This window comes from Taeniopygia guttata, chromosome 4A (assembly GCF_048771995.1).
Source record: "Taeniopygia guttata chromosome 4A, bTaeGut7.mat, whole genome shotgun sequence".
In the NCBI taxonomy this organism is placed as follows: domain Eukaryota; kingdom Metazoa; phylum Chordata; class Aves; order Passeriformes; family Estrildidae; genus Taeniopygia; species Taeniopygia guttata.
Genome location: NC_133029.1, coordinates 13,227,186 through 13,248,583, shown reverse-complemented (window position 1 = coordinate 13,248,583; position 21,398 = coordinate 13,227,186). Strand labels below are relative to the sequence as shown.

Sequence of the window (21,398 nt, the reverse complement as noted above, 5' to 3'; positions counted from 1 at the left end):
CTTTTTATTTGCTTTTTATTCTTTGATCATTTTCACAACAGAGAAATGCAAGATTTGAAGCTGTGCATGGGCACAGAGAAGATCAGATGCTCAGCTGGTACAAATCCCTGCCATCAGTGCAGCTCTGCTGATACACCCCAGCTAGATGTCTGCACTAATATATCTGCAGAGCACTCATGTGAGAAGGCTGCTTTGCATTGTTTGGCCACAAACAATAATGTTTGCCCAGGCATGGCCTCCCAGTGCAGGAGTCAGTCCCAGGTACCTCTGCATCCACTTGAGCCCCTTCTGAGCCTTTTCACAAGTGTGATACTGGTCAGACCACTTATGATCTTTGAGCCAAAAATTCATGGGATTTAAACAGGTTTGCACACTTACAGAAACAAAAGAGGAGTAAAATAGCTTGTTTCCTTTGAGCTCAGCCACTGGTAACCACTTAGTGTTTAAGAAGAATCTTTTCCTCCAAGCCAGTTTATTCTGTAAGATATTTTATCATGAGGTTCCCTGAAATACATGGGGGTGACAACCTCTGAAGAAGGGATTACAAACTCACTAGACCTTCAAGTATGACCTAATATGACAACTCTAACATTTCTATCAAATATTGAGTGGTGCAGAGCATGAAAATTGTCCAGCTACCTCTCTTCCAGTCATTTATTATTTCTAATGAGTCCTGGGGATAATGAATACTTTAGCGTCTGTTTATAATAGATAAATGTTCTACAATAATGCCTCTCACTAAGAAAACGTAATTTTAACTATGTAAGAGATTAAAAATAACTAGAGAAATATTGTGACAGATGGTGCTGTTCATGCTGCCTTAACATTTGGGCATGTTCTGTCTAATGTTTCTTTCATTCTCCTGATTCAGAACAGAAGATTCAATTAAATTAACCATGTTGTAGCATTTCTGACATTTTTTTTCTTGTTTTGTTCCTTCATTTGCTGGTGAAATCAGACTGAATTTAATGCTCAGTTTAGATGAGGAATACAAGGCCCAGGGAGTAATTTACTCTGAGCAGACGTTATGAAAATTCTTCTTCCACACAGTGAACTACTGCAGAGAGCCAGCACATACTTCAGGCTCTGTGGTTTTCAGCCCTCTACCTCTTGAGGAAATGCAGTGAGCTGTGCTAAATAAGTGATGATTTTACTTAGGGAATATAGCTAAAATTTCCCAGGGGGATAGGGAGCTACATGACACTGGATTTACATAATATTTTCCTGTGGTTTTCCCCATTTTAGAGGTGTACCATTTTTATGTGTACCATCAGTAGACATGTTTTGATCATATCTGTCACAGGATTTTAACAGACATGAACTTTAGTTGCTTCCATCAGCCTTAAAATATTGCCTTTCCTTTTTCTCTTTTCTAACCAATTTTGTGTTTCTGGTGGAGGAAGGATGCCATATGTCAAAGCTCCATATCAGTGTGCTATAGCTCTCTTTGTTTGTGGATACAGACACAGTCTCAGAAATGTCTCTGTTTCACAGGAGTGAGGCTCCACCAGAGAAGGAAGGACCCAGGTGTCACCTCTTTCCTGCCTTTGGTCATTAATTTGGTATGAACCAGGTGTTAGCAGCCCAAAAGTCACCCTTGTGCCTTTTGGAGAAAATCAACTTCTCAGGTTTTTTACCAAATGAATTCAATTTCAGCCTATTTTAGCTATTCATGGACTGCATCAATATTAATTATTTTAAACTTTGTACAGACAATTATATCAGACACAAACCATTGTCCAGTCTGAGGCTAAGACTGGATCCTGCTGCACCCAGGCTCCACAAGGATTTTAGAAGTTTTAGGGGGTCCTGTCTGAAACTCATGATTCAGTGGGAGGGTCTTCCTTATTCTTTGCATCTCTGGTCTCTGTTGAACCATTCTAACCAATTTCCATGCAGTAATTAATAAAGTAACCCTTTGCACTGCATTTATTAAATCTTGTAAAACCATGGTTAAACTGTGTTAAAATCCATCTAGCTTATTGAAGTCTGACAAATTACTATTTTACCTCAATAAAAGATACTGTTACTTTTCTTTTTTAAGTGGGTTGCATTCCACTCATCGATGACAAATTGAGATAGGTGGCAGAGTCCTAAATTTGGATTCACAGCCCAGTCTGGCAGGGGTTTTAAAGAAAACTCCAGTCCTTTCTCAGCATGAACAATGGTCTTTTCTACACATCTTACATAGGTTCTTCCCTCTATCTTTTGGAAAGGGGAAGGGTAGGAGAAATCTGAATTCCTCTCATTCAGATTCACAGACTGGCACCAGACAAGTCTGCAGGTCGGAGGCCTATATAAGGATCGCAATATATTGGCTTTTATTTCCTTATTTCAGCTCTATCAAAATGGTTTTTCCATGGGCATGGGCATGTAATTCTTTGTCATGGCATTGAACTCCTTTGAGCTAATCCCACAGGTGTCCAGCAGGTTCCTAAAGGGAGTCAAGGCAATGCTTTCTCCAGCTGGTGCCTCAGTGCTGGAAAATGGAAAACACCTCTGTGCTGAAATGGGAATACCTCAATGTCACTCGGTCTGGCTGTGTAAAGCTACCTGCACCTTTTCATATGGAGAAATTCAGAGAGCTCTGCACACACAGCACAGCTCAGGTCAGTGCTTAGTGCTGTCCCTGGACTGGCAATGCCCAGCCTCCCTCCCACACCCCAGTCCTGCAGGGCTGCCTGGGGACACAGACTGCTCTATTCACACATTTATTGCTTCTGATCACCCCGACCAGAAACACAGCCTGAAGCAACAGCTGCAATTCCCAGCGAAGTTCACCACCATGAAGTAACATAGGAACACACTTTGGCCACTTCAATCATTTTTAAGTATTTTGTCTCTACCACTCCCAGAGGAGAGTAAAATTTCATTCTGTTGCTTGAAGGGGTGAAAAAAATATGCAATAAATCATTTCCACAGAGAAGAAACAATCCTGCATCTTTAACTTCAGTTTTGGTGCCTAAATGTGTCCAGCTGCCTTTATAAGTTTTACTCAGTAGGAGTGAGGCTCCTCTGATTGTTATTAAAAGGATTGCAGCTGAAAGCTAGATAACCATATGAAAATTAAACTTGAATTGTATTTAATTGAACAATCTTCACATCTATGTTTTTCTAGGTATTTATGTATGTGTTCCTTTATAGACTGATAGTAGCACACCCTGGAAAACTCCTTTCTTACAATTGGCAAAACCCAAAAAAAAGGAGGGGAGTTAGGTTTTAAAAAGATTCAGTTAAGTGTTTTTCTTTTGTTTTGCTATTGCAGAAATTCTTTATTCACTAGACTTCCACAATATTTCTTTGATATTTCCATGCAGCAGATCCTGTTTTAGTCTATCAAATAAAATGAAAAAAAGCAATCTGAAGAAATCTAAAAATATAAGATCCTCTTCATATTAATATGAAATTATTTCAAGTGAATACAAGCTGGTTTCATCCCTCTATGCCTCTCTACATTTTTCAGGTTTTCATTTTCATTCCCTATATTGCTTTTGGAGGAAGAGGTAGCTTATTTTTAAGATTGTATAGGTGATTTGCTTGTGGGCTTGTCTGCCTGTTGCACGGGTACCTTTCCTGGTGACTTGGCAGGATTGAGTTCCAATACTATGAGAGGTCAATGATTTTTAGATAATGAAAGGAATGATGAGGTTAATGAAAGGAAAAATGATGCACAAACAGAGAGTCATAAAAGAGGCAGGCACAAAGGACCACAGGCTATGGGGTATCTCATAAGAGTCTAGGGAAGTTAGCCATCCTACCTTCCTGCAGGGAAATGGCACAGAATCATAGAACTATGAATTCTTCTGGCTGCCAGGGCACACTGTTAACTCACATTGAGCTTGCCATTAGCATAAACTCCAAGGTTTGCAGGGGGAAGAGAAGAATTTATCTCTGCCCTGAACTAGAGAGAACTCCTCAGCACTGTACCTGCAGAAATCCCAAATTCCTCTCTCACTCAGGCAGAACTACAGCCAAAAGAGCTTCTGCCACTCTGCTCTGCCTGTGAATTTTCAATTAATACCAGATCAGGGAGAATTCTCAGCTGGCTGCAAAGCTGAAGCTCCTGTTTATCCTTGCTGCTCCTCTGTGCCCTGGCTGTCCATCAGCAGCCGCTGCCTCCCCGGCCCAGGGAGCACTCCTGGGGCAAGGGCGAGAGTCTCTCTGTGTGCCCTGGACAGCACTTGAGACACAGAGCTTGAGAGCTGGAAACTCAGAACAGCCCCTATTCTGCCAAGAGCTTTCAGTTTGCTGTACTATTGATAACAGCTGAAAACATTTTCTCACTGCATGTGTGTGTTCTTTCCTTATCCTCTCCATATCTCTGGCTTCAGGAGCAAAGATAGTGGGACTGCTATCCTCACATCTGTTGTTTGAATAATTACCTTTCTGGGCAGTGTGGATTTGGGGAAATGGCCATGTCTCACCCAGCCACTCACACATTTTCCTGAATAAAAGCTTCAATCTGAGAGAGTATTTTGCATAAGCAAATTAATCGGCTTGGTCCTGCTCTTGTGGTCATGGGGAGCTAAGCTCCTGCACAGATTTCTGCACTGTACAGAGGCTTCACTATGAAAAAAACAGTGAGAGAGAGCACATAGCTAAAACTCCTTTAGAGGAGCAAAAGCTAGACAGCAAATGAGTAGTAGTACCCTCCACTAACTGCTCTGCATGCTTCCAAATATTATTTTCTCAAAGCAGAAAAGCAGCCCATTCCTTCAGTGAGTCTCTTGCTTTTAGAGGTCCATTATATTTTGCAATCATATTTCCCAATGGCTTTATGTGCCAAAAAAAGTCAGCATCAATGATGTCAATGAAGGAGTTCTAGCATTCTGCAAAATGCCAAGGATTTTCTGGCAACCAGAAGTAACCAGGTATGGGGGACTGGGAGGAAGGGATATTTTCATTGAAAATCTAGTCAGGAGTATAGCTGTCCTTCTTTTTAATGGGATTTCCTTTGCAGTTGCTCAGATGTTTTGAAATCTAAAGCTTTATTGTTACAAATACTGATGCAGTGCACACCTCTGTGACAAACAATTGTCAAAGCCATCAGCTTCTGCTGCCAATTTATTCAAACATTAGGTGAAATATACCCTCACATGTCTGAGTGACTGTCTCTTTGAAAAGAGTTCTTAAAAAAATAGATGTCAGGTTCTTGGTGAGTCTCATTATTTACTCTGGGCTACAACATCTGAAGGTAGATTTTGCATCTGGCTGCTGTCACAGTGAGTGAAGTCAAAATATCCTGCTCTAGCTTTTGTTTACATACTGCAGTCAGCTCCCCATGTGCAACTTGAAACATAGCTAAAACCTGTTTAAATATGTGCTCCTTGACTTACTTCTCTTTACCTAAGATGGACTACAGCAGTGAACTTAACTAACAGAAAGAATGCTAGCATTAGGTTTCCTAACAATGCTCAAAAAAGCAGGAGGACTTATTTAGAAAATAAAGTACTTGGGAAATTTGCCAACCAATGTTTCAACCACTGTCATGGGGATTCTGCAAGAAGGTATCTCAAATTTCACTCAGAGCTTCTGTTTGGGAAAAAAAAAATCAGGGAGGAACTGAGCACTTCTGCCCTGCCGCCTAGTCTGGCACACACTGAGCATGGTGAGGGAATGTTGGAAGGGGTGAGGCAGCTCATAACTGGAGCAAGAGCTAGACCTGAGGTAGGCTGCAAAAGAGCCCCTCATAGAACTCTCATGTGCTCTCTCAGGGGTGCTCCAGCATTCCAAAGGAGAATTTTTCCCTGGCTCCTGGTGCTTTCCTGTGGCTGGTGCTGGCCTCTCTCTGTACATGACTGGAGCTCCTGGAGCTGCTCCTGGGAGGCACCTCACTCTTACCACCAACAGTTGGGAAACCAAGCAGAAATCTGATATTCCAAAGTGACTACATGAGATAAATTCACTGTCCTTCTAATATAAAGTTCAGTAGCCAATTATTATTTGATCTGTTTGCATTTAACACATCAAGGAGCCGGGAGAGTAATGTGCTGCTCGCCCAGAGCAGAGCAGAGGTTTCTGTGCTGGCAGCCACCTTCCCTCAGCTGCTCAAAGAACATTCCTGCTTGGCAAAGGCCCTGAGAGGGTTAGATCCTGCTAAGTGCCAGACAGAGGGGGAATGAGGAGTAGGGACAGACAGATCCTATCCTTGAACACACCAAAGGGTTGATCATTCAGTTGGTTTTTCACTCCCACCTTTCTCTCTCACCTGCAGGAGACTGATGTTCTCACTCCCACTTCAAATAAGTGTGTGAATAACCTGATGTCGTTCTGAGGATTGGTTTTCCAGTGTATAAGATGTAAAAGAAGGATTTATTTTAAAGGGAGACAAAACCACACATGTTCTATTCTGTAAAATGCTCTTCCCATGGAAATTAAAGGCTGTATTATTTGGACAAGGATTACTCATTGTTTTCCTTTAAAAATGTAGGACTGGAACCAGGATTCTGCTACAAAACTTTATTCTTGGTGAGAGCAAGTTCCAGTGGGGAATTTGGTCTTTCATGTTTGTAATTTAAGGATGATGTTGGTCTTTACTATGCCACAACAAGTTAGACTTCAGAGAACAGAATGAAATTTATATGTAATATTAATATATAGATGCTTCTCATCTCAGTCTTTGTTCCTGATTTAACATTTGCATGAAAGCCCGTTGCTAACTTATTTAGCATTTTGGCCTCATAAAGAAACTGTGTTTCTTACTAAAATGTTACTACAATTTCTTTCGAGCCTGATCACTCTCTGGTTTATTGTGCTCAACCTCCTGCAATGAGTGCGTCCCCTTTAGCACAATGTGCAACCAGTAATTTTAATGTACAAAGATCACTTCAGCTGATTTATACTTGGGATGAAGAAAAGCTTTGTTCTTGTGCCTGGGAACTTTTTTAAATGCTTATGTGCATGTCTAAATGTTTCCAGTATCACAGCATTCTGGTTTTATGTTCCATGCAACAATTTTAATTGGAATAGACTTTATGTTCAATTCTAAAATTATTAAATTGTAGGATAATAACATTGACATAATCATTCCATTATCCAGCTTAATTTCTTAAAAATAATGAATTTGAATTTTTGTAACAAACGAGTTCTCTGAGGCCTCACTTTCACAAACAGATAGGTTAGACACATTTAACAAAAGGGAAATCATTAAAGGAAGTGAAGGAAGGATGCTGTGCTAAGCTCAAGCTACATCCACACAGTCTTCCTGATATTTCAAATCCATTTCAATCACATTACTTAGTTCCTACTTCATGGAGTCAATGCCAGCTGGTGACATTAACTGTAAAACCTAAAATGATGTCCCCTGGCTTGCTCCGATATATATCCAGTCATATATGGAGAAGGAGCAAAGAAAAAATACAAGATTTTCAGCCACTTTAAATGATTCCTTGTTGGGAGTCCCCAAGAGTTCACAAGATGTCTCTGAAGCAAGGTTAGTGCCATATTATAAAAAACAGATAAATCCATGTTAGCCTACCTGGTACCATTTGCACAGACAAGCTATTATTCAACTCAAGGCTTAAAAAAAATAAAATATCTTCTCATGTCTGTGTGGCTCCTTCATTCCTATCAATAAGTAAAAATGCTCATTATCTAGAGTGTCCAGACATCATGTTAAAAATCTAGCACTATGAGATCATTGTATGTTGAATTAAATTATTTTAGAGTTCACAAAAGCTTGCAGATAACTTGAGCACCTTCAGACAGAAGATGGGAAAGAGACGGAGAGAGAGAAAGTGGATGGAAATTGTATTCTTGCCCACTGTGTATAGGATAAGAACAATGGAATTAGAAAGCTATGGAGAAAATTTAAGTAGAACATAAGAAAAATGTTGTAATGCTAAAAATATCAAGAATGGGACTGGACTGTAAGGTTAGAGGTTTACCATCATTTTAGGTTTTTAAGAACAGCTTAGAATGACAAATTACTCTTGACACTTATTTAGGTATAGTTCATTCTGCCTAAGGGAGAAGAGATGGACTCAGTGATTTCTCAAGGTCTCTAGGAGAGTTGTATATCCATCATCCTCTCTGGGTGATTCTACAAAACTGGTACCACAAGGAACTTGAGCTGAACTGATGCATCTCACTACCAAATCTATCTCAATCTGCCATGTACAGTCCCTCTCACAGACAGATTTGGGCAGAGCAGTCCTCTAACAAAAACAGACCCCTCGATTTTGACCTGTATCAGAGAGCTGTTAGTGAATCATCATTTTTGGTGTTAAATTGACGTTTATGAAAACATGCCTCTACACACTACCTTGGACAAGGAAACCCTGTCCTCAGTAATGTCCAGCTACCAATTTGGGGTCGCTGGATAATACCCAAATATCACACAGCTGACCAAGTTTTCTTTCCAGGCTTTTATCACGTCATGCCATCCGGAGCTCCAACAGAGCTGGTTAGAAAGCACGGGGCTGGGACAGGTGCCAGTGTGTGAATGGCTGCTGCCCTTCGGAAAGGACAGGAATGGGCTCTGTCCCAGCTCCTGGCTGGAGCAGGCAGGGAGGGAGCCTGATTTGCACTGTAACCACCCTCCCCCATCAGCCTTCACTGCTCCAGAAACCAGCAGAGCCCAGAGCTGGGGCACAGAGATTTTTTGTGCAAGGGTTATTGCTGACAACACAAGAACAGTAAATTAGAGACAGGAATGGAGCAAGACATCAAGGCCCCCATGGCACAATCTTAAAAGAATTTAATATTCTGAGTTATTTCACTTTCTACTGTATCCACATGCCATTTATAATACAGACAAAGCAATATCCAGAAAACAAATTAGGTGTAATTTTCATGCTAATTATGCTACATTCTTCTATCCTTTTGTCATATTTATTTTTATATTGTGCCTTTAAAACATAAAAAGACAATAATATTAAAACACACAAATTAAATTTTAACATTGTTTTGCCTTCTGCATTCCTTCTATTTTGCATAATAATTCCCAGGTGACATTTTATCTTGTCTTCTCACTTACATTCACAGATGACAGAGTTATTTATTCCCTTGGCTGAAGCCTGGGGGGTTCTTTTCAGTCCTTGCACAACAAAACCTTGAATGAGAGGTGCAGGTGTTTTCAGCAAGGGCAGGAGGAGAAATTAGGTCTAATATTTTTTTCCTTTGTGCCAGGAGTAATATAAATGAAGTTAATGAAGTTAAGGAATTCACCAGTTTTACAGTGATGTATGTGCCTGTGAAGAATTTGATTGATCACCAGCATGGACACAATATCATGTCACCAGCTGATCAACCATCTCTTTCTCATTGCTGTTACATTTTTCTGAGGCATATTAAATTGTAGATTAAATCCATCAACCAGTCCTTGGGTCAGAATATAGTTGCAGCTATTTAGAGCTATTTTAAAAACATTTTTCATAAAGGGGCCCAAGTTGAAAATGTTGTAATTTATTTATCAATGTTCTTTAATATTTCAGGCAGTTCTGATGATATTTTTTATTTATTTATATATTTCAGGGTTTGTTAAATATGCCCATCATCCTCTCTGGATGATTCTACAAAACTCATATCACAAGGAATTTGAGCTGAACTGATGTGTCTCAACACCAAATCCTTCCCAATCTGCCCCAGGAATGCCATGGAGTGCCCTTGTGAAATCACAACATTCAGAACTTGTCTGGGAGCAGGGAAATAAAATTTTATAGGTAAAGCTCTCATGGACCTCTTACCCAGGACTCAAAAAACTTCAGTCTCTTGAATTACATTTCCCAAAGGATCTCTCTAGCACTGAAGAACCAGCAAGATGAGGAGATTTCTACTCTAGCTGGAACATTATATCATCTTGGGCCTCATAGGCTATGAAATAACACAGCTAATTAATCCCCATCCACAATGATGCTGAAAAAGTGCTGAGTCTCAGACAGACACTCAGCTTATATCCTGCTTACATCTTAGAATAATCCTTGGCTTCACCTCATAAAGGACAAACATAATGCAAGGGCTTATGTCAGTATATTTGCTGTTTATCCCTTAATCATTTTTCTCCAAAAGTGATATCGAATTGAGAATCTACCATTTTCTCCATTTAGAGGAGCTGGTGCTGCATCTGCTCTCGTAACTGCAAGTTTTGCTACTGTTTTCCTAAATATGGTTCTTTAGACACATGTGCTGAAAACTAAGTAGTCACAGAAATTAGTCTAATTAGACTAGATTAAAATTACACTCCCAAAATTATTGCCGAGCCAAAGTTTGATGCAAATTTCTATTTGTGTTTTATAAGCCACATCTCAGCATCATGCCAATTTTCACATCTGTTTGTGTTAAGAAAGAAGGACTGGTACTGATGCCTCAGGTTTTAGCTTTTATATTTTTCAGATTCTGTTCTGCTTTAGTGTGTGGGTCTGGGCTTCATATTAGGAGATGGTGAGCTCTCTTCACAGAGTAGGGAGACAAAACAATTTCTTTTCCAGCTGGGGACCAAGGACAAGTGATCCACATCACAGACCCACAAGCACAAACAATGTGGACTGAGGAGAGAAAAACAAGCAGGATGGGACTTCATGGGCTGGAGCTGGAATTGGACAATGAACTCCAATACGCAAATGGACCAACACTTATAAAAGTGAGAGACCCTGTGAGCAGTCATCCATTTTGTGACCATTTTGGTTCATCTTGGGTGTAGCCTTGGCTGGGCTCTTGTGCTGCCCAAGGTCAATCCATTGAGGCCTTTTAATAAATCCCTACTTTATTCTTTAGCTCTGTGCTGCCTCTGTTCTAGGTCAGCCTTCACAAGGCATGAGTAGCGCATCCCTCCCTTATTCTGAAAGTCACCTGCTTGAGACACAGCCTAATCCACAGCAGATCCACAGTGAGCCATGATGAGGAATTCCAGGCAATGTCAAAGGTTCAGCTGAGCAAAGCCAAGTGAGCAGAGCCTGTGACATGTCCCATATTACAGCTAACCTCCTGTTTCATAGCAGTTTGAAACAGTACAGAAGACAGCTGGCAGGGACTTGCTCATCTAACCAGCAAGCTCCAGACAGATGTTGTGCATGAAATTGGAGCCATTGCCATTGACACATCTCACATGCCAGACAGTGGGGCAAAGTGACTCAGCCTGACACAGAGAGGAAATTGTGTATGACATGTCCTTCATTTCAATGAGTAACATGTCACTTCTGGCCCAACTTTTCATCTGAAGCATCAAATGCTATGTGACAGGACTTTCATGTGATTTCTGGGGTGCTAAAAGTTTGCTTATATACACATAAACACACTAAATATAATAAAAGGCACGTGACTATGCAACAGGAAAACAGAATTTCTGCACTTAAGTGAGTTATTGGAACCCCTTATCAGGATTTTCAATTTTTTGATCTCTTAATCTTTGTTTTAATAATGCTTCTTATAACTACTGTCCACAAGCATTAATAGTCATATTCTAAAGAGAGGCAATTGCCAATTATTCATTCTTACAAATCATTGGTTTGTTTCCAACAGTGAAGTTTCTAACTAACTGGACTGAAACATGATTCTATATGAACAGGGATATAAGAAATAAAGAGAGCTCTGTGAGAAGTGAGACTGTGAACTGGGCAGGTATATGGCTGTGACAACACAGATTAAGAAGTTTCCCCTGGTCCTTTGTCAGGTGCTTCTGAACAGCAGTGCTTTCTCAACTACCTGACTACACACTGAGATTTTTTTTTCCAAAACCAAGACTCCAAATCTGATAAGAAATTGGTATTTTATAGTGATGATAAAATAATAGAGCTCAGAGACAGATGGAAATATTTCATAAGGTCTTTCACAATATAATTTCTCCAAGTAAGGACTTGCCATGGGCAAAGTTATAATGATGTGAATGAAAATAGAATCCTGTGTAACTATAGGTATAGGCATATATATATATACACATATAGATATAGATATATGTACAGATGGGTCCATCCTAATCTGTGCACTGTGCACAGCTCCTTCCACAGATCATCTTTGGAAGAGATTCACCCATTAACACTTTCAAGCCAAAACAATTATTATTTTCTCCAAATTTTATGTAATGTTCTAACCTCACATAAAGGATTTAAACGCAGTGGCCTTGCTTGTGTGATATATTTCTTTACTCCATTCAGACCAATAAAGTCAGTAAGGAAGGAGGAATTGCCCCAAAACCTCTGCCCAGAACAGCCCTGGGTCAGAATTCCATCCAGCAAAGTACTTGATCATGTGCTGAAATTCAGACAATTAAGACCCCGCTTGTGGGTTTGGCAATCCTGTAGTTTACAAAAGCTTTGTGGATTTTGCTAGATTATATGTTAATTTTTTTTATAAATCTCTGAAAAAGGTGTGCTTCCTCCCAGATTCTCCAATTAGAGATTAGGAGGAAAGAGAATTATTTCAGTACGTAAGGATGAACATCTTGGCCAAGAGCAAGTTGCAAAATACCCACCCACCTCCTCGCTGCTCACTTACGGATATAAAAGGCCTATAATAAACAGAGAAATCTGGGATAGGAGGTCTCATGGCAGCATAGCACCTCAAATAGTTTGTACTCAATAATTAACATTTTTCCTTGATGCTCTGAATTACTAGACATTCCCAAAGCATATGCAGTAGAAAGCAAAACAGATTTACATCGCTAACAGGAATTTTATTAGAGGCAACATTGGCAGTATGATGTAGGCAGAAAGCCAGTGGGTAACAAAATTGGGTGAGGTTATCTGTTGAATTAGTCATGCTCCAGTGTTAATCAAGCTTTTGTTTCTGATACTTGAGTTTGCAAGACCTGGTCCAGCTGCCAGCATTCAGGGCTTTAGCCTGAATTTTAGTATTAGAAAATTATGGATAGTGACTGCAATAAATCCAAGAATTGATTCTGAAGAGATTTCATAGCTCTGCCAACACATTCAGCGCCTGCACCAACTCCTGAATTTCAGTGTTCTGTAGATTAAAACCCACCCAGAGGCTGCACCTTTCCAGGGACAGCTGCTCCCCAGGCCCCACGGCTGTTCTGACCATGCTCCTGTTGTAAGCTCCATCTCAGAGGTGAAATGGGGCTCCAGGACAGACCACGAGCCGAGCTGATAGTAAAAGGGTTTTAAAATCATGGGGATTTAGGGTTAAAAGGAAAATTAAGCTTATTAGGCCCTGAAAAAAAAAAAAACAACCTAGGTACATGAAGGCCTTGTACCTTGCTAGAACTGCACCTGTGTAGCTAGTATATGATAAATTATATAATTGTTAGATGTGATGATTGTTTAGTAATTAAATATAATTACTGTTTAATCATAAGAATAATCATGAGAAACTGTGGTCAGGGACCTAACAAAGATCACGAGAAACTCATGTCAATGTATACAACAGAACAATATGAGTTTAATAATTAATATGTAAGTTATATAACGATAGAATATAAAATACGTTCAGCTCGAAAGCCATGTCGGAGTCAGATTTGGGTCTGTACCCCTGATTCCCAGAGCTCTCAATAAAAGCACCTGCAGATAATCATATCCTGTGATTCTGTGTGTTCCTGAATGCTAACAATGGGCCAGCCCTTGTGGGGCTGCTGGGATCTCTGCTACTGAGGATTCCCAAATTCCAAACCTTCTGGTGGCCACTAGCAAAACTAGCAGGAAAACTGCTGGAGAATTCAAGACACAGGAACTGTGTGATCTCTTCAAAACATCTGGTGTCAGTGTGTAAGAAAAAACTTCTTTGAAGATTTTCTGATTCACGGGGAACTGAAAACACAACACTGAGATCTTATCCATATCTAGTCCCACAAAATGCAAATACCCATGAGTCAGAAATAAAACCCATGTGACATGTCTCCAGTTTGACTTGCTCAATGTCACTTACAGGACTAGGATTTGTGAATAGTCATGTTGTTGTCTCCATATCCTTCAGAAATAACAACATTATGACCATGAAGACAGGTCATTAAGTCAAACAGTTCTCTTTCACTTCCTGTCTGTTATTTATTTACAAAACAAATATTTTAAAGAATGAGATGTGGTGTCATAGGAACATACACTATCCTGTGCTTGATCACAACTTCTTAGACACTAACACCAATGGTTGTTTTGAAATATTTCTATGCAATGGAAGCATTGCCAGCTGTTTATGTTGATTCTCTGCTGTCTAACAATTATTCTGCAGACTTCAGTTTGGTCACTTCTGTGACTCATCTGCTCTGTTTAGTTCTCTACTCTGACAAAACCAATGGCATTATGATTACATGGACCTGTATCACTCTGACAAATATAGCTGAAATTTACTCATGGGTTAAAAATATCACTGTGAGCGAGAGGAAACATAAACAGGTATACAGATGGTCTAATTGCTTAAGTCTTCCTTCCTCCTGGAGTTAAGCTTTAGAACTGGTGATATAACAGACTGATGTCAACCAGGATGCCACAGGAATGGGTCTAAGTGCTTCAAGCATGATAATGAACTCCTCTAAAATCTTACAAGTGCAGTCAATATTCCAAAGCACTTCCCCAAATAGGAGAGTAGTCAGTGAAATATGTTAAGATCATGTGTCCCTTGAAATTCAGCTGGAGCTTTTAAAAAGAGGGAGTCTAGAATAATGAAGGGAAAATACAATAAGAAGACAGAGCAGGAGCCATTTGCCAGCTGGAAACAGCACAAAGGGAGCATCAGCCTATGCCAGGCTGCCTGGGTCACTGCTGCCTGCACTGAAATACAGCAGCTATTTACATCTGTCATCATTTTAAAAACATATTAAGCTACCAAATAATCTTGAGGTAATGTATGATGATTTCCCTCTCCTGTTACAATTGGCTTTGAACAGCTGTCATATAGTTATTAAAACTTCCTATAAGCAACATATTAGAAATTAACCATGCACAGAAATAACTCTGCAAGTTGAGAAACTATTTTTTGTTCTGAATAAACAATTAAATTAGCAACAAAAACTTTTCAGCAGTGTAACAGTTCAGGCTGGGATGGAGTTAATTTTCTTCACAGCAGCTTGTAGAGTGCCATGGTTTGTAATTGTGACCAAAACAGTGTTGATAACTCACCAATGTTTTGGCTATTACTGAACAGCACAAAGGCCTTCTCTGTTATTTTCACCCACAAGTTTTCTCACTTTTCCCTTTCAGTTCTCTCCACCATTCTGATGGAAGGGAATGAGTGAGCGGCTGTGTGGGGCTGAGCTGTCTACTTGGGAGGGTTAACCCACAAGACACAGTTTTTATTCCATTCATCTTGCTAAGCTGAGTCAACACTGACTCATGCTTTCATGTGTCTTAGAAATGTTTGACAATGATGAGTGAAAAAATGAATAGGTAATCAAGGAGTGCCATGAAGGAGTCCTTGAAAGAAGATGCTTCACCTGATTCCTGCTACATTTTAAGGCAGATTCATGAGAGATTCATAAACCATGCTTCACAGTGCCTTCAGTATACGGCAGCTGATGCGTCTATTTTCCTTATATCAATTAAATATCTCACAACACTGAAAAATGTATCCGGTTGTTAAAATACACAAAGAAATATCTAAGTAAGATGGGTGAAAAGGTTCTTCTGCCAGTATCTGATGGGCCATCAGTAAGTGCTGCTCCTTAAGAGTAGGGTGGGATGGAACATTAAGAAAGTAATATAAGTGCTCTGCTGGAAAAGATCAGAGTCAGACTTGAAAATTGCTTTAAACAGACAGGGGTTGATGTCAGGGGTTGATGTCATGCTGTGTTCCCAAATTCTACTGAATCTTATAGATATTAAATAAAAGCGAGGACATAAGTTGTGGGGGTTTTTTTTGTTGTTGTTTTTTTTTAATGTGTCTCCTTTAGAAAGCCTCCATTGAACACAACTTCTAAGTCATGGAAGTAGAGGAGTGACTGGTGAGTCCCACAGCTGCTCCGTGCAGTGTGATATCACTTGCAGGACGAGTAGAACAAGAAAGTTATGGATTTGGGATTAGATGGTCTCAGAAACTTGAGCAGAAAGGTTTGGGCTTTGCTCTCTCATCAGTGGGACATCTTCATGTTAGGTCTTCCAAGAGACAGTCCTGGGACATTTCAGGAACAGCAGGGAACCTGACTCCCTCTGGGTATCTTTGGTGTTGGGTTTTGTTTGTTTGTTTATTTGGGTTTTCTTATTTTGAGCTGTAATTCCTTCTTCCTTAGCCTCATTTCAGAAAGAATGGAGGCTTTCACCCGGAATACCACCCTGTAGGAAGGACACTCTTCTGGATGCAGAAACTGCCACTGCACACACCCTTAACCTGAGGAACACCTGAGATAGCAGCCTCCCACCAAAAGAACACATATTCAAACAAACAGAGAACAAAATAATTGTCTACACATAAAGTTCAGCCTTTGACCTGTGGTGCAGCTCTAAATAGACATGGAAGCTAAATACAGACTTTTCCATACGTCTCTTTCTCACTCTCTCTCTCTGGCACTCCTATTCCCTGAGATCTACTCCATCTGCTATGAAACCCTCTGGAGAAAACCTCCATCCCCAGGCTGGAGATGAGATTCAGCTAAATCAGCACTGTGACCTCCCCAGTGGAACAGGACACACAGTGTGGGGAGGGCAGTGCTAAAAGCACAAATGCCTTTTTGTTTGGGGATCTAGTACACAAGGAAATAACTCAGGCTCTGTAGGGAAATGTGGTAGAGGCCAGGCTGGAATCTGGTCAGCTCTGCTAGACTTCCTTCCCGATCCTTTTCAGTCCTCCAGGCACCCACCCTCCTTTCACTTACAGGATCTGTTTATTTCAAAACAATTTATCATTTGGGTTTTCTTTGTTCCATCCAATCAGAAACACTTCCTAAACAGAATAGAAAATTGTCAGGTTGCACTTAGCTGGAAAAGAGATGAAACTTTGCTGGATTGTCCCCAGACTGACAGCAGAGCCACAGCATAAACTCAGTGATCCCATGTCCCTCCTGTCAGCAGGCTGGGGAAGCACTCAAGAGTAGCCCCTGCTACAGCAACTACAGTAGTTTCAAGCTCATCTTTGGGCAGAAGCCTTCTTTACAATTTTTGCCTTCTCCTTTATTTTTACTTGCCAAAACTCCTGTGACATTGTTACTGAGATTTTGCAGCTTTCCCCAGGGGCAGAGGCTAACACAGCCATAGTCGTTCTGTGCTGGTTGAACAGCCAGTTGTTCACACTGGAGGTTTTTTTAACCCTCACTAATAACAGAAAAAAGCATTTTTAAAAGGAAAAAAAAAACAAACACTTGAAACTTTGTCATTTTCTGCCAAACACTTTACACAGAAAAATAGATTTTGTTAATACCAGTTTTCCCCAGTGTCTCAATTACCTGAAAACACTGCTTAGTTTAAATGCTACAAGCAAATATAAGAGAGAAACAAACACTGCAAGCTGTCAAATCTAAAATTGAGAAATCTTATTATAATTTATATATAGCTCACCCAGTCCCTAATGCTTCAGCCTGGGGAAGGAACATCTGGACACCAGGAGCACTTGTGCTGCACTTTCTCATGACTTGTAGCTGTTGCCAGCATGTTCACATCCCTGAAGGCAGCCACAGCAGGGGATTCAGGCAGGAATGCTGGGCATGTACATAAGAGTGTGTGTAAGCAAACAGAGGATGGTGTTTTACATGATTCTGTATTCCTCCCTCTGAGCATGGGTGGCTCTCATCACATCCCATCACCACGAGCACTACCCACTGATTTGCACCCGGTTCCCCTGGCAGTGTTTTTTGCAAAGGTTCAAGTCCAGGATTGTACCCTCTTCCCTGTCAAGCCTTAACAAAGCCATTACTGACTCTGTGGTGACTGCACACACTGCTACAATGAATTGCTGCCTCCTTCAAGAATTCTTTAAAAGGTCTGCACAACAGCAACAAACAACAACACAAAGTTTGTCAAAGGACACCATGTTAAGCCCTTGCATCAATTTACTTTGGTTTTACTTCACACAGAATGTCCAAGATATTGGACTAATCTTCCACCAACCTGGGAAAGCACTCCAGCCACAGGCAGAGAACACAGTTTTAAAACAGAAGTCAGTCCAATACTGTAGCTGAAATGAAGTAGAATATGGGTCCTGTGTAATAAGAATATGGGACTTTCAATGTAGGCAAAAAATAACTTTCTTACAGCAGCCAAATATTGTTTACTTTTTGACTTGTATAATTTAAATTAATTAGCAAAGAGAGTCAGATTAGTGCCTTGGTATTATAAAACAGACTTTGTATTTCATTGACACATGCTTGAAACACCAGCCACAAATCATCTGCAAGTAATTAGGCATTCTTGTGGATCTCTTGTCACAAAGCTGGAACACCTTAGAGAAGGATGAAGCTAATGATCAGCATAGTATGCATTTTTGAGAAAGAAAACCTGCTTTTCTTTTTAAACAAGAAGATACTTTCATTATTCATTCTAAATGTTACAGATTGAATCGTGTCATTTCTGGATATAAATTCAATCTCACCCACAATCTAAGCAGGTTGATTTTATCAGACTGATAAAATCAGTGGAGCTCTGGAGCCTCCTATGGGGAAGATTCCACAGCCTTTGAAGATCCAAAGTCTGTCACTTCGACACTGGTTGTTAATCTAAGTCTGCAGGCTATAGGATGAAACACCCTGGCAAACTATTTTTCTGAGGTTCTGTGATGGCCTTGTTTTAATCACACTCTTGCTCAGCCACTGCAGCTCTGAGGAGTGGCACGAGGCCAGCCTGCTTCCCAGTTCTGATGATCAAGTACCCACTCACAGTCCAAGGGGTGGGGTGTCAACTGCCAGTATGCACACCTGAATTTACTCTTTGGAATTCATAGTGATTCCACATTCTCATTTGTTCAGCAGAGTTAATTTAATCATAATGTGCCTCATTATTAGCTTTTATTACATCAGGTTGTTAAGGAGGTATGATAGCATGGGATAGAAAAGCTCACATTTTAGGCAAGTACAGTTTGTCCAACATGCTGAAATTCACTTTCTCTCTCCTGGTTCTGATAAATGTATGTCACGTCTCATCTCTGCATGGCATTTGGCTCTTGCTCAGAGCTTGCTACACTACTTACATACTCATACAGCACATGCAGTACATGCAGTGTTCTGTTTATGCTGTTATAAAATATAAAGTAAAAACACCTACATATGTCATATGTAAAAGTAAAACTATCAATCATAAGCAAATCTCCTGTTGAATATTTATAAAGATCAATTTGGGTTTAGAAAGTGTTTTACATTAGTAATAACAGGGTCAATAACTTTCCTATATATATATTCAGTATAAGCAAAATGCTCCTTAAGAAGGGGCCCAGCAAAACCTTGTGTGGGCTGCTCAAATCCTGTGTAAAACCTAGTTTCAGGAATTGAGAGTTAGGAGGAGTGGGTGTCATATTGAGCCTCTGCTAAGGGGGAGAGTAGCTGTAGATGTGTCTGTGCACCACAGAGCACTTGCTGCAGCCTGGACAGGCACATTTGAGCATCCTCTCCTCCCCCTCTGTGCCCGCCCATGACAATGAAGTCATGGAAACTGGTTTCTGTGCCAGCTAGATGAGGCAGATAGCACAAGCTCCTTATTCTGGCAGCCCTGTCAGATACTGGAGCTGTGATGCTGCTCTTGGCTGCTTGGTTCTCACTGCTGCACTGGCACATACATGGAGCTGCAATTCCGCCTCTGCTTGTGTCTCTTCTGGCAATGTGCTATGTCCTTGTCCTGGGCATGGGATATTCTGCAGCTCTAGCCAGCCCCAGGCATGGGAACCAGCTCATTTTCAGTGCCATGATGAGAAAGCAAGAAGCACAGCACTGCCCCACATCCCCCTCACTTTGAATCAGATCACCCACTCATGGCGGGAGCTTCTGTTCCATGATCCAACACAGAATGAATAATACCACACAATTTCTGTAATGTAGGTACCATCTCACAGCTGTGTCCTCAGAGAACACACAGTGCATAAATAATATAGTGATTCTGAGTTCTCACTAACTCTTATACTGCAAAGAGACAAAACTTCTGCTTGTCCAACTTGGATTTAAGGAAAAATACAGAAGACTGGCATTTCAGTTTTATGGAACCAAAGATTTTTACACAGTTCAAAGCCCAGTGAGGTTCAGAAGATAGATGTCTCTTACATTCTTCTACCCAACATATGGAAGAAATTAAGAACCAAGTTAAGTAACACACTATTTCATAGTGACCATCATTATCCTTCATGCTTAGAAGTCTGCACTGAGGAGAAATTACATCCAGCTTCATGCAACTTTAAGGTGGAGTAAAGAAGAATGGTGCTCATCATCCTCTTTTTCATCCTTTATGCCAAGTGTTAAGGGAATACAGAAAATTAGAACAGGTTAATTCGCCTCTATTCTCTTTTTCACAACAAAATTGTAAAAGCCAGGGAATGTCAGAAAAACGGGAAGCTGGACAAGACAAACGCAGGTCTGAACCAATGTGGTTAATCAAACGTTCCCCGTTTAGTTGAGATAAGATGGTAGTTTATATAAGCTTCTACATAGTTTACAAAAACAAAGGCACTCTGATTGGCAAGCTGACATTGTTTACCTTTTCCTTAAGGTGGCCTAAACCTTACGTTATAAACCTATACTAATTCATACCCAGACAGCCCAGTGGTCCCCATCACACCTTAATACCATTTCTATCTGCGCCACAAACTCTTAATTTCTAACTGCGTCAGAGGCTTGAAGGCCTCAAAAGGCCCAAATCTGAGGCCTAGACTGGAGTAGCTCAACTCATAACTCATCTCCTCTTTCTCTCAAAAATGCTGCAACAAATTGTTGTGAATTGTACATCATTTTATGAATTAGATTACAGAATAGGATTGCCCAAAATAACAAGTACTGAATTTGATAACTAAATAAGCCTTTTACACTCTTTGCTTACTTTCCTGTTCAAGGATTTAGCCCACACGCCGCCTGGTCTGAATTCCATGGGATCTCTGCACACACTCGGTTTACGTGAGAAGCTGTATGTACTGAATGAAAGGTTCATTAAACATGGGAACTTCCTGGCCTTTTCTTTGCCTTCACCCTTTCCCTTTGATAGCTGAATGTACTGCTTTACTTACGGAAACCAAAGTGCCCTGGCAGGAGGGAGGCATGACACAGCACGTGCCCTGAATGCGGAGAGCTGCGAGCGCAGCTCTGGCAGCGCAGCTCAGAGCCAGCCCTGGGCACCTCTGCCACGGCCACGTCTGCAGGGCTCACCAGGGCAGCCCCAGCACACACAGCCAACACCCTGTGCCACCCTGCACCCGGGCAAGATTATCTGCTGAGGGCACATCTCAAACCAGCAAGCTTCTGCTCTGCTTCATTGGAATGTGAGGACATGGGTCTTGTAAAAGAAAATGCTAACAGCCTGTGTCACTCTGCTCTTTCCCTCTTCAGCCTCTTGCTACCTCTTAAACCCACTGACAGCAGTTTATGCCTGCCCAGTGAAGCCAGCAGTCTCACATGTGCT

General features: G+C 40.7%; 1 long non-coding RNA gene across 12 annotated transcripts in view; it reads right to left on the bottom strand.

Moving 5' to 3' along the window:
* The window catches only part of LOC115495195 (uncharacterized), a 235,415-nt gene extending 214,427 nt beyond the window's left edge, over window positions 1–20,988 (bottom strand). For 10 of the 12 annotated variants that reach the window (XR_012056006.1, XR_012056008.1, XR_012056011.1 and 7 more), the window contains exon 1: window positions 17,370–18,425. This is a non-coding gene — a long non-coding RNA (uncharacterized lncRNA). Of the gene's footprint in view, window positions 1–17,369; window positions 18,426–20,822 lie in introns of those variants that run through there. The other 2 variants (XR_012056010.1, XR_012056012.1) reach the window with 1 other exon arrangement.
* Between the last annotated feature and the right edge of the window lie 410 nt (window positions 20,989–21,398).